Genomic DNA, 12,970 nt, shown 5'->3' on the forward strand with positions numbered 1-12,970 from the left:
GCGGATGCTGGGCAGACTTCACACTCTCAGTGCTATGCGAATTTAAAATCTAAGACAATTAGGTAAACTCAACTGAGTATGAATATAATTTAATCCATATATTATTTTAATCTCTTGTGATTAAAATAGCTTATGACTAGATTAAACCGCAATTTTTTTAAATCAGAAATCACTGAAAAAATACCACCAGTCTCAATTTACCTACTATAGGTAATTTTGTTTAATAATATGTATCAATATGATCAAGCGCTGACCTATCAAACATTTAAAAAAACCAATGAAACAATCAACTTGGGTGGTCGGTACGAGCCCCACCCTACTTTCACAGATGCAAGTTAAGTAATAGCCTATTACTGTCTCAGCGTGGAACTTTTTTATTAATTTATTGAGATTACGTAGGCAGGCACAAGGACCGGTACTTCGGTATGCAAAGTAATGGAATAAGCTGATTCTCTGTGCTGTGCGAAAGCTCTTTTTTACAATAATAGTAATCTTTAGTTTTTCACACATGCATTTTATATTAACAACTAATTACAAACTTATTTACTTCATTGAAACTTTAATAAATTACAATAAACAATAACAAATGGGAACGATGATCCTGCAGAAGAATGAACTGTGGTGCAGAGATCATCTATTACAAGTTGCAAAAATTCAATCCGCTAGGGGCGTTGTTCGGGTGGTTTTTCAATTTTTTTTTTCTTTTTTTTGTATTCTAGTTAACTCATTTGTCTACCATTCAAATATAAATATTAACTATTTACCTAAACCACTTTATATATATTTTTTTAATAATAATTGACAATTTCTTTATTCTGTATTTTACAAATTGTATGTTTTTTTTAGTGCATATATATTTATTTAAGTATTGTTGCGTACACGTCATGTTAAGGGTTACCGTCTATTGTTTTTGTATTTGGACCATTTATAGTTGAAACCTGTTTTGTGTGTCTTTAAAATAAAATTATAATTATTATGATATTTCAGTTTGTTATTATTTCCTGTAACTCCCATTTAATTTTAAATTATGTTGAAAAATGTGTTAAAAATAGACATACATATACTTTTAAAAAATATTAAAAAAACCAAAAAAATTTTTTTTCGCCCAACGTGGGGCTCGAACCCACGACCCTGAGATTAAGAGTCTCATGCTCTACCGACTGAGCTAGCCGGGCTGTGCTGAGAAAATTGAAATAGTATATCAGATTATTATGTAACAACAATGTCAAAGTCCGCTTGAAATAATATCAAGATTCGATATATATAGGAGAAAAGGAATGCAAAATCGGGTCCGTAGTCCAGACTGCATTATTTAGGGCAATTTTTTGGCTAGTTCCGGGTCGTGACTGTGATTCAAAATAGATATCTAATCTACCTACTTAGAGGATCGGGTAATTCTATGTATGTTCTATGTCTATAAGAGTATGTTCAAAGAGTCCTAAGCCACACATAGGAAAATACCGGCCAAGTGCGAGTCAGACTCGCGCACGAAGGGTTCCGTACCGTTATCTATAAAAACGAGCCAAAAAAAAACGTTTGTTGTATGGGAGCCCCCTTAAATATTTATTTTATTCTGTTTTTAGTATTAGTTGTTATAGCGACAATACATCATCTGTGAAAATTTCAACTAACAATCACGGTTCATGAGAAACACCGTGGTTACAGACGGACAGCGGAGTCTTAGTAATAGGGACCCGTTTTACCCTTTGGGTACGGAATCCTAAAAATAAGCTTACACGCGCGCTCTTTTTTTGAGTTCCTCTTTAGAACCGGTCAGTCGGTTGCGAAAGCTTCAAGGTTGAGTAGAGCTTTCTTCTAACGCAAGAATGCGCCCAGCGGCGCGAGGAAAGGCGTGCTATTACACTAGTATGCGAGGAATATGGTTATTCAGGCGGAACTTTCATTGGCACATTTCCCTTTATATGTGCAACAAAAGGGCACGCGTCATTATTTTAGAATTTACGAGTTTATAAACAATGCTTTTACTACGCAGGTAACCTAAAAAACCAACCTAACTATAATACCTACGTATATCTTTAATACAATACAATTATGTTTTTGACGGGTAGGTATAGGTATTGTTCGTGACAGGTCGAGATGGCAATTTTCTAGTGAGGTGACTGACATCACATAGGTACTGTACCAGGTAATCGATATCGATAATTTTTTGTTACGTAAACGTAACGTGTAAAAATATGAGGGTCAATTCAAGGCTTATTTTTACTTTTACCTAAACCAAGCAGTAACGGATCAGTTAGAAAAAAACTGGTCAAGTGCGAGTCAGGTTCGCGCACTGAGGGTTCCGTACCAGCGTACAAGATATTTAAATATTTTTAAGTGCAAGTTAATGACAGCAGCACCATCAATATGTGATTTAGTAAATTGATTTTTACTTGAACACATTTTAATTTTTTTGTAATGTAACCACAAATTAAATTTACTTGTGCTATAAGACCTACCTACCTGCAAAATTTCATGATACTAGGTCAACGGGAAGGTTATAGTTTTTCTTGACAGACACGACAGACAGACGGACAGACAACAAAGTGATCCTATAAGGGCTCCTTTTTCCTCTTGAGGTACAGAACCCTAATAAAACGATTTTACAATCGGAAAAATCCATATTCATAACCTACAACTGCAAGGCAATATTACTGCAAGCGGAAAAGGTTCAGTGTGTCGTAAAAATGCACTCGAAGGCAGGTAGGTATAGTGGTACGGCACGTGAAGGTGACCGACACGGAATCGAAGCCACGACCAATGTATTGTATCGGTTCGATGACTCAGCGACATTTGCCGTGTCATCGAAGATCGCGCGGCCGTATGCAAGGCCACGATCAAAACAAGTTAGGGGTGTTTCAGATTTGAAGCGATTATTTTGACCTAGGCTAACACCGCTTCGCACCGCATGGAACTCGAAAGCGGTGATAGCCTAGTGGTGGACACACACCTCTATAACGTGCGTTATGTGCGTGTTATCATGATCAACACATCACCGGCTCACTACAGAGTACGGGTCTCCTATCAGAGTGAGAAGGGTTTTGGCCGTAGTCTACCATGCTGGCCAAGTGCGAATTGGCAGACAGAAGGATAGGCCACTCGTATAGTCACTATAAGAGTCAAAATAAAAATATTTGATGTATAAATATGAAGCAAAAATGGCGATAGGGCGCGGGCCACAACAATTATATTTCACAATGGCTATCAAACAACTCCAATGTTTTTTGTCAAAAAAAGTAATTTTCAATGAAATTTTTTAATCTCAGTAAATAAAGGCTTTATTTTTTCTATTTAGCAGATTTACGAAGTTACTCTCGTCTCAGGGCTCGGGTAAAACCTTCACGAAATGAAAGTAGGACACAGCGCGAACTAGTAAATGCTAGTAATCCGGTAATACGCTGCTCTTGTGACACGACCTTATTTCATTTCTCTCGGCTTAGTTACTTGATGTGGTGCGACTATTATTTTAATTGTTTTGCTCCCAATTCCTATATAAAAGCCTCTCAAAGCTTAAGAAGATCTTACGTTTATTAACTTTCGCGCATCAGGACAGATAAGAGGACAGCAATTAACATCTACTGCCACTACTACGAAAAAAGAAACTACAAATTATTTATTCAGAATTGGTAAAATTTTACGCTCCCTGATTGTCAAATCAAATCCATACTTTCATGCTAATATTATAAATGTGAAAGTGTGTCTGTCTGTCTGTCCGTCTGTTTGTTTGTCTGCTAGCTTTTCACGGCCCATCCGTTCAACCGATTTTGACGAAACTTGGTACACAGCGATAGCTTGCATCCCGGGGAAGGACATAGGTTACTTTTCATCCCGGAAAATCAAAGAGTTCCCACGGGATTTTGAAAAACCTAAATCCACGCGGACGAAGTTGCGGGCATCATTATCTAGAGCAATCTGGAGCAATTATTTTGCATAACATTGCTGAAAATTGCCGCAAATTGCTTTATGTGGTCGTGATGTCATAATTAACAAAGCCTGGAATTTCGGAATTCAATTGTCCGTGTAAGCGTATCTTAATAGTCTCAAAAACCCCTGTATCAAAATATTTGATTCTAGAAAAAAAATCTAAATTGTCGTACACGGAATTTGAACCTGGGAACGTGAGTACCTACAATTTTGCGGCGATGGCGTTGGGTCAAACAGATCGTCAAAAGTCAAAGTTTATCGCAGTTCATTGCTCCCTCTGACTCTAACGAGAGTCTGTCTGGGAGAGATTGCTTTTAGAGATAAGAGTGCCGCCTTCACAATAGTTGCTAGAACTAGGTACTCTAGGTAGGTATTTGTTTTGAGTCTAAACTGTAGACTGTAATAACCAGTACGTCGGCACATCACTACCCATATCATAAATGCGAAAGTGTGTTTGTTTGTTGGTTTATTGGTTTGCTGGTTTGTCCTTCAATCACGTCGCAACGGAGCAAAGGATCGACGGGATTTTTTGCAAGGGTATAGTTTAAGACCAGGAAAGTGACATAGGCTACCTTTTATTACGGAAAATTACAACAAAATGTGATTTTACTATGGATGTTTTTAATAAAGCCGTGGCGTAGCGTAGGTATTACTAAAACATCCTAATAAATTATCGAAGTTGAGTTGATCTGTATATTATGGAAATAGAATACATTAATTCAAACAATTTGCATTGTACAAGGGCCGGCACTATGGTTATAAAAATATACCTGCATCATTGACTTATATATTACTTCGTAAGGACAGGGCCATTGAACAAGCAAAATGGCACCGACTCATTGGTCCTAAAATGTTTATTTAGCACCAATGCAACTTCAGCGACGTCTGGATTTCAAACGGGTCATTCATTAGTATCTAAGAGGAGATTTATTTGGTTCCAAAACCATGAAAAATTTTGTTGGCTAGGGCATATCTTATCTTGGGCGATGACCTGCATTAACAATTAAGTAAAGCAATATGTTAGGCAGAAATTTTCAAGGCAATCGACTTCGCAGTGCCTAATAATCAAGCATCGACAGATGTGCCTACAAATTGTGGCCGAACCAAACAGTTTACAACAAGGACCAGACACTGGTAAACACCGGGAACAAAGGACGAGGGCGAAGAATCATATAATGTCATAGGAAATCTGCAACATCTAGTAAAAATATTTTGATTGCAGCTGACAACATTATTGTTATCTCAAATAGCACGGACAAGCTAACCGTTTTTTTTTTGATCCGTGAATTCATAATTATTTTCAAAAATACTTTACCTATCCTATTGGAAGAAATTTCGGGTAACATGTGAGATTCACATAACCAAACCACCATCATTACAACACGTAGGTAGTTATTGATAAGCTCCGGAATATAGACGAGCGAAAAGTCACTCGCTCGAGTCTGCCGACAGAAGTTGGTGTCGGAAGTTGGTATGTCTGTGCGTGCTATTACAGGATATTGTTGCTATAGTGTTTAAAGCTGAAACGGCGCCTTATATGTCTTGTATTGTATCGTGTATCAGTAAAAGGAAAATTAATCTTTCGCCAAGGTCGAGTCGCAAGCGGATATGCCTGCCGAACATTATATCCGATTTTTTATGCATACTTCAGAGCAATTGTTTTTGTGTCCAATGTCAATGACTTTTGAGGTAATGATAAGAATTTAGATTAGTTCTTGACCTAGGTGCGTATAAAGTGAGGTGTTATTAGGATATAAGGATCCCATAGGTAACTTGGGTAAAGCCTGAATGCTTTCGCATCACAAAACTTTACATGCACCTTTGTAAGTATGTCAAAGCGGGTCAGTAAAAAATATTTATGGTTGTGCAATGGAATATCCGTGTGCCCTCTTGGCAAAATCTGTTCCCTCTTGTTCAGAATACATAATAGTACCTTCACTACAGCCTCTTAGCAAAATCTGCAAGTTCGCAAATGCTGCTTTTTGCTTGTACCTACCTAACAATTTCAATTTGACTAGGTACTTAGTTGTTATATTTTTTTGTAAAAAAAAAGTCGCTTTTTCGATCATCGTAACACAGATATAAGAAAGCACTGATTGCTTCTTGACCTCTAAAACTTGTTTAAGATGAACAAGTAGCACGTAGCACATTTTGTTAGAATAATTTCCTAACTAGAACTGATATTATCAGTCAGTAGTTAATTATAGTAACCGTCCTACTACTTCCATTGTTCTCGACAAAACGAAGGTTCCGTAATACCCAATAAGCTCTCCGATTTTGTATGTCAATAAAACAAACCTGTTTCACTCCCACATACAGATCTGTACCATAGTGAAAATTTAATAAAGATCTAACATACCGACGCGACGACTAGCAGCCATCTATCAACTAAACATTTTGCTGTTAGATGTTAATGTTAGACTTATACTTTGGGTATTAGGTAGATATATGATATTGTTTATCTAGGTATATCTGCATAGTCCGCATGAGAGGATGTAAATTAACCTTTCTGAATCATTTGTACCTACTTGTCTCTAGTGACCATGGTTGTACAGCTGGTTTTTCCATCATTGCAACAAAAATTTGCAGGTTTTGGATATCGATTTATGAAAATCAAACAAGGATAATATATAAGTTTCGTTGAAAACTCTGGAGATTTGAACTAATAGAACTCTGGCGATTAATATGACCCATCCTTCAGCCTGTATGAACATAGCGAATCTTTTGGAGAGCGTACCATTGAACATGGTCCTTCCTCATCTACCCGCATCCCGCCCGCCACCTCCTTTATCGATCATTGCTCTCTAACAAAAGTTGTTTGTTTTGTATAGCTATTCATGTAGACTCATGTATTTAAACCCACTATGTTTATACTGCACTCAGTCGTGTGCAATATCCATACCATTTGAAGGTCATAAGTTAGTAGGACGGAGAAGAAAGTAGGAAAGGGCATGATGAATGTAGGCGTCCATTATGACTATGAAACGAAATGGCCCTAATGAAGTTTTACGAGGTGTGAAAGATTAGCATAACTCAAACTTTTCTATAGCGCTGAGCTTGCGGCTAGGCGAACATTAAAATTCAGATTAAATCCAAGCAGATAACAGTATTTTTGAAAGTTGAACTTAACAATTTACTTCCGACTGTAGATTATAAATTGACTTTCTTCTGATGTTATTATTTGTTGACTATAAAAAAATATAGACTTTTATTATGATTATTAATGAACCTAGAAACATAAATTTAATTATTATTTATTTGAAAGATTTCATAGGTAGGTAATTTATTTTTAACTAGCTTATGGCAGTGACTTCGCGTGGACTACACAAATTTTAAACCTGTTTATTTTACCCCCTTAGGGGTTGAATTTTCAAAAATCCTTACTTAGCGGATGTCTTCGTCATAATAGCTATCTGCATGCCCAATTTCAGCCGATCCGTCTACCTAGTAGTTAGAGCTGTGCGTTGATAGATTAGTCAGTCAGCCAGACCTTTTTAACCGACTTCTCCTTTTATATATTTAGATAGATACTTACCGTTGTTTTCTTAACTGACGTTTCTATTTTATAAAATAGAATAGAATAGATTTTTATTCAAGTAAACCTTTACAAGTGCTTTTGAATCGTCAAAATAATTTACTATTGGTTTGGAATGCCGTTCCTACCGAGAAGCACCAGCAAGAAACTAGGCGATTGCACATTTCAAGTGTTCAATTTACAATAATGCCATATTGTACAACCAATTGCAGCCCCGCGCATTGCTAGAGCGAGTCAAATGTTCAATCAATCAATATTCTGATAACAATAGTGTACATTCTGAAACTACTTACTTAGTAATGATCAATAACTAAGTAGGTACTTACCTAAAGACTCCTTGAGTCTTTGTAATAATTTAGGAACTAGAATTAAGAACAAACACTATCAGTTTTATCACTATCAGTTTTATCAAGTGTTAATGGTTTTATTATTTTCAGTCTGTAAAATATATTATGTACATAAGTTTTAAAAGGAAAGTTTTATCGCATTTCGTATCCGACAAGCTTCCGCCAACAATATTCTTGAGAAGCCTCAATTTAAAAACGCACATTCTTAAAATTAATACGCAACCTCTCCCAGAGAAGGAATTTCTCATTGTTTTGTTTCCATAAAAAGCGCTATTACTTTCGCTCGGACATCCGTTATTGCTCGTAAATCTTCAGCGTTATTATTGTAAACAGTTTCACTTCTCGAATCGTTTAAAATCGGTCCTTCAGGTTGCGGTTGAAAAGTAAAACCCACTCGAATATAATATCGATTACTAATAAATTCAACTTTCTCGAAGCAAGTGACGAATGCATGATGGAGAGATTTATCGATACCTCACGAATCTCGATCACTTGTGGAAAGTCGTTTAATGATATCGACCTCGTTTCATTACCGAATTCAAGAATCATGTACGTAATTAATTGCATCAACGAAAGTGTTCAGATTACTTTCTTGCTGTTTAGCAAGTTACGATATTTTTGCGAACTTTTTATTAACTTGTTTGTTATGGTTATTAAGTTTCCATTACTTTCCATTACGTTTTATAGCATTTATAAGACCATGATCAACGGCTATTCTGAAAGCCTGGAAAGCAGTGATGTATCCAGTATAATGTAAGCAGTGGTATCTAAAGACCTGTATTATCAGGAATTTGTGGAGACAAAATGTCAAACGAGCCATGGCTGAAATCATGACCACGACCAGTCTGCCGAGGTTAAAGCGCCTAAGAAGAAGAAGAAAGAAGATTTTTTTTTTAATTTATAGATCAGCGCTTGGCTGCGAATCCATCTGCTGGCAATTGATGATGCAGCCTAGGTACTTAAAGCGCGCTTGCCTCGAAGATGCCTATTTACTCTTTACTTGAAGGCCCAATATTAAAAGTGGAGGCAGTTCATGAATAGTTAATATCTAAAGTATTTTTAACTGAATACATAATCCCCCCAAAAATATATTATGCTTACAAAGTCATCAGACGATATAATATATCTGGGGTTTACTGTTACAAAGAAACAACAAGTAGGTAAGTAGTGCATTTTTCAAATAAATTTTACGATCAACTGTATTGAAAAGAATTTGAAAGCGGTTAAAATGTCTCCATATTATGTTATAATATGAACGACAATGAAAAAAATCATATTCAAAGAAAATAATGATGTTTTCGAGAACACTCCAGCCAGCAATTTTGTCATTATGTATTCTTATTATAATAATTTATGCCGGAATTTTGACACGTTGTTAACATTTACATCGTTGTCTACTTACAAAAAGTTGATTCTAATTAGATTATAATTAATTTACTTTTATTATGTAGCTGTTATAATTCATTGATAGTCAATTGACATGACGAAAAGGATATATCATGGAATGCCTGTCTGATGTCTCTTTTGATAAGTTTTTAGGGTTCCGTACCTCAAAAGGAAAAACAGAACCCTTATAGGATCACTTTGTTGTCTGTCTGTCTGTCTGTCCGTCTGTCTGTCAAGAAACCTACAGGGTACTTCCCGTTGCCCTAGAATCATGAAATTTGGCAGGTAGGTTGCTCTTATAGCTGGCATTAGGGGAAAATCTGAAAACCGTGAAATTGTGGTTACATTACACAAAAAAAATTAAATTGTGCTCATGAACTAATAATTAGTATTTTCAATTTTCGAAGTAAGATAACTATATCAAGTGGGGTATCATATGAAAGGTCTTCTTCTGTACATTCTAAAACAGATTTTTATTTATTTTTATGTATCATAGTTTTTGAATTATCGTGCAAAATATCGAAAAAATACGACTGTTGTACGGAACCCTCGTTGTGCGAGCCTGACTCGCACTTGGCCGGTTTTTTTCTATTTGGTTTCTTTATTATTCTGATATAGGTAACGTAATAGGTTGTTGAGTGGCATCAGGTAACATTGTTATTATTATTCTAGACAGAATAATAGAGGAAAGAATGGTTCTAACTACGATAAAGGGGTACAACGATTGTTATAAACCGTTAGATACCTAACACTCTTCAATCGATTGCATCGTCACCCACCACCAAGTGAAAATGCAGTTAAAAGCAGTTGCTTATAAAAATCAATATCTAAATATATAAAAGGAAAGGGAGACTGACTGACTGACTAATCTATCAACGCACAGCTCAAACTACTGGACGGCTCGGGCTGAAATTTGGCATGCAGATAGCTATTATGACATAGGCATCCGCTAAAGGATTTTTGAAAATTCAACCCCCACAATCCGATTCGTCTAGTAGTTTGAGCTGTGCGTTGATAGATCAGTCAGTCAGTCAGTCAGTCAGTCAGTCAGTCAGTCGACTTTTCCTTTTATCCTAATAATAATTATAAATGTGAAAGTGTGGATGTTTGTTACTCAATCACGCAAAAACGGCTGAACGGATTTGGATGAAATTTAGAATGGAGATAGATTATACTCTGGATTACTACTATATACATTACATAGGCTTTTTATCCCGGAAAATCGAAGAGTTCCCGTGGGATTTTGAAAAATGTAAATCCACGCGGACGAAGTCGCGGGCACCAACAACTAGTATACTATATAGATTGTGGAGCATCCAATTTTAGTTACATTCTGTTACATTATGCAACCTTATCATCCGGGGCGAGTTCCTTATGCCTTTTGTTATAATTTTAAATATGAAACGATAACTTTCCAGCCATTTGCATTCGCTTTATGCCATATTATGTAATGGTTTGTATGATATTGTTACTATTGTTACGATTCAAAGAGCTAAGGTTGGATTATGCGACCATTATAAACTGAGTTTCACCGGCTTAGGCCTGTATTGTGCCTTGACTATAAATCAGCATATTATAACGTGTAACATAACACCTGTAGAAGATGTACAATAAGATAATGTTGATTATAAAAACATGTCAAAGGGGTCTTTAAATTTTTTATGCTGTGTCCCACCCCAATCGTCAACTCGACCTGTCACGTACTTTAGGTAGGTATGTAATTAATAAAAAGTATTAATATTTATGTTAATTGTAATGTATTTGTCCAAAATAATACTTACGTTAAATAAAATTATGAATAATATTTTTGAGTTCATAAGTTTTTGTAATTCTAGCAATCTTTATTTTAATATTCTTTTAGATTCCTTGGACAAGAGCTGTATAGACATGAGGAATGCTGATTAAACGTTATCATACACGTAATCAAGTCACGATTACATTATTATACAAAATTCCATCAACTTTATCAACTTTATCATACTTATCACTAAAAACATACGACGAGAATGCCGTTGCACTGATCAATTAATGGAACAAGAATCGAAGAATGTTAATAGAATCAATCGGCTTGCAAAAACAAAAGGTCATGGAAGCACGCGCTCATCGAACCGCCCAACGGAACGTAGCTACGAGATAAAGCCCTGGATACATAGAAAGCGCAACGGCAGCGACGCGCGACTACCACCAGCGGCAGGATGACACATTAACCGCGTACGTACTCGTAATTTCAAACTTTCTCCGTGCATTGCGTTGAACCTATCGTACGCAGCACGGACCGAAGCTACCCTCTCAGGGCGGAGCCCACCGGAATTGAAAACAAGCTCTAGAGCAATGAGCCTAGGAGGTAGGCCTTAACTGGCGAAATCATGGCTTGAAACACTCTACTGGGGTACGAATTACGATGGAGGCACCCTGCGCCCTACCCGGGAAGTAGGCCACGTCTCGAGGCCGGTACTTATGATTGGCCTCGGCCAAACGGAGACGACCCGCACAGCAGTAATTCCAAGAGCCAGAGACGATCGTTTTCTTCAGCATAATATTATATTGGTTTTTCGGGCACTAAAATGCTAGTCAGACACAACGTATTACGACAGCTGCATGTCATGGCGTCTCAGAAAACGAGTGACTGCAAGAACTTTCTCCGTAACAGCTACTAGAGACAAATAATACCTGTTTGACGCACGTTACAGTATGAAATGTGAGCGCCCTCATTTATGTAGTTCTTTTCTTAAAACTTCTAGGAGCCGCCTAGCCATGTTTCCGTCACGCGTTGTATGTGTCATAGCCTTAACTTGATCATTAGAGGGATAACATAATGTGTTTGTCTGAAAAACGTTATTGCTTGGTACGGGTACTAAGCATAGGTGCCTGGTGCGATTCCGTTGTCACCGTTGGAAAATCAATTGTTGCTAAGTAATGAAGGATCAATACAGATGCGGTGCAATAGCATTTTTAGTAAGTAGGTTTAGTATGCGACAGGTCGAGATGCCAATTGGGGAGGGAACGCCCCGCGCTAATCCGGTGCGGGCGAGTGCGGGTGACGTGCGGGTGTGCAGGGCATCCCGCCGTCTCATACCTCGATTGCTATCTCGACCTGTCGCTGACTATATCTACCTATATACGGTTAACCTAAGCCTCAATAGCTCAACCGGTAAAGGAGTGGACTGAAAACCGAAAGACCGACGCGACGGTTCAAACCCCGCCCGTTGCACTATAATATTGTCGTACCTACTCCTAGCACAAGCCTGACGCTTAGTTGGAGAGGAAAGGGGGAATATTAGTCATTTAACATGGCTAATATTCTTAAAAAAAAACCTACAATAAATAGGTGCCTACTTATACCTATCTCCAACTTAACGAAATGTAGGCTCATAGTTTTTCCTTTCAGAAAAGTTTTAATGACTCATTTCCATTTTTCAAAAGTCAAGGATTTAGTAAGTAAAGATTTTAATTTTCAAGTCGCTCTTCTTTTCTTTTCGATCTTTCTTATATTTTTGGGAGATCGTGACTCAAATGCAAGCTGTGATTTAAAAAAAATTAATAAAAGAGGTTTCCTCATAAAAGGTCAACAACCCCCCAAGTTAAGGGGTTAACGGTGAAGCGACAAAATCGCTTGATTTATTCTGGCGCAAACAGGCCATTGCCTCGTATAGTGTGTAACTCTTATTAAAAACTTATAAATAAAATACAAAACTATTGCAAAAAATTATGCATTCCATTTAGATTATATTGATTCAACTCCGTCCAAAACGTTTTCGACCATTTATCTCCATAACTA

The 12,970-nt window shown here is 37.0% G+C and overlaps 1 protein-coding gene and 1 non-coding gene across 2 annotated transcripts in view; both read right to left on the reverse strand.

Annotated features, from left to right (window-relative positions):
• LOC117997148 (uncharacterized) overlaps positions 1 to 12,970 on the reverse strand; it is a 68,577-nt gene that overhangs the window by 11,238 nt on the left and 44,369 nt on the right. The window lies entirely within an intron of this gene.
• Positions 1,103 to 1,175, reverse strand: TRNAK-CUU (transfer RNA lysine (anticodon CUU)). Its single transcript has one exon. It is a non-coding gene; the product is annotated as a tRNA-Lys (tRNA).

The sequence above is a fragment of the Maniola hyperantus genome, chromosome 4 (genome assembly GCF_902806685.2).
Source record: "Maniola hyperantus chromosome 4, iAphHyp1.2, whole genome shotgun sequence".
In the NCBI taxonomy this organism is placed as follows: Eukaryota; Metazoa; Arthropoda; class Insecta; order Lepidoptera; family Nymphalidae; genus Maniola; species Maniola hyperantus.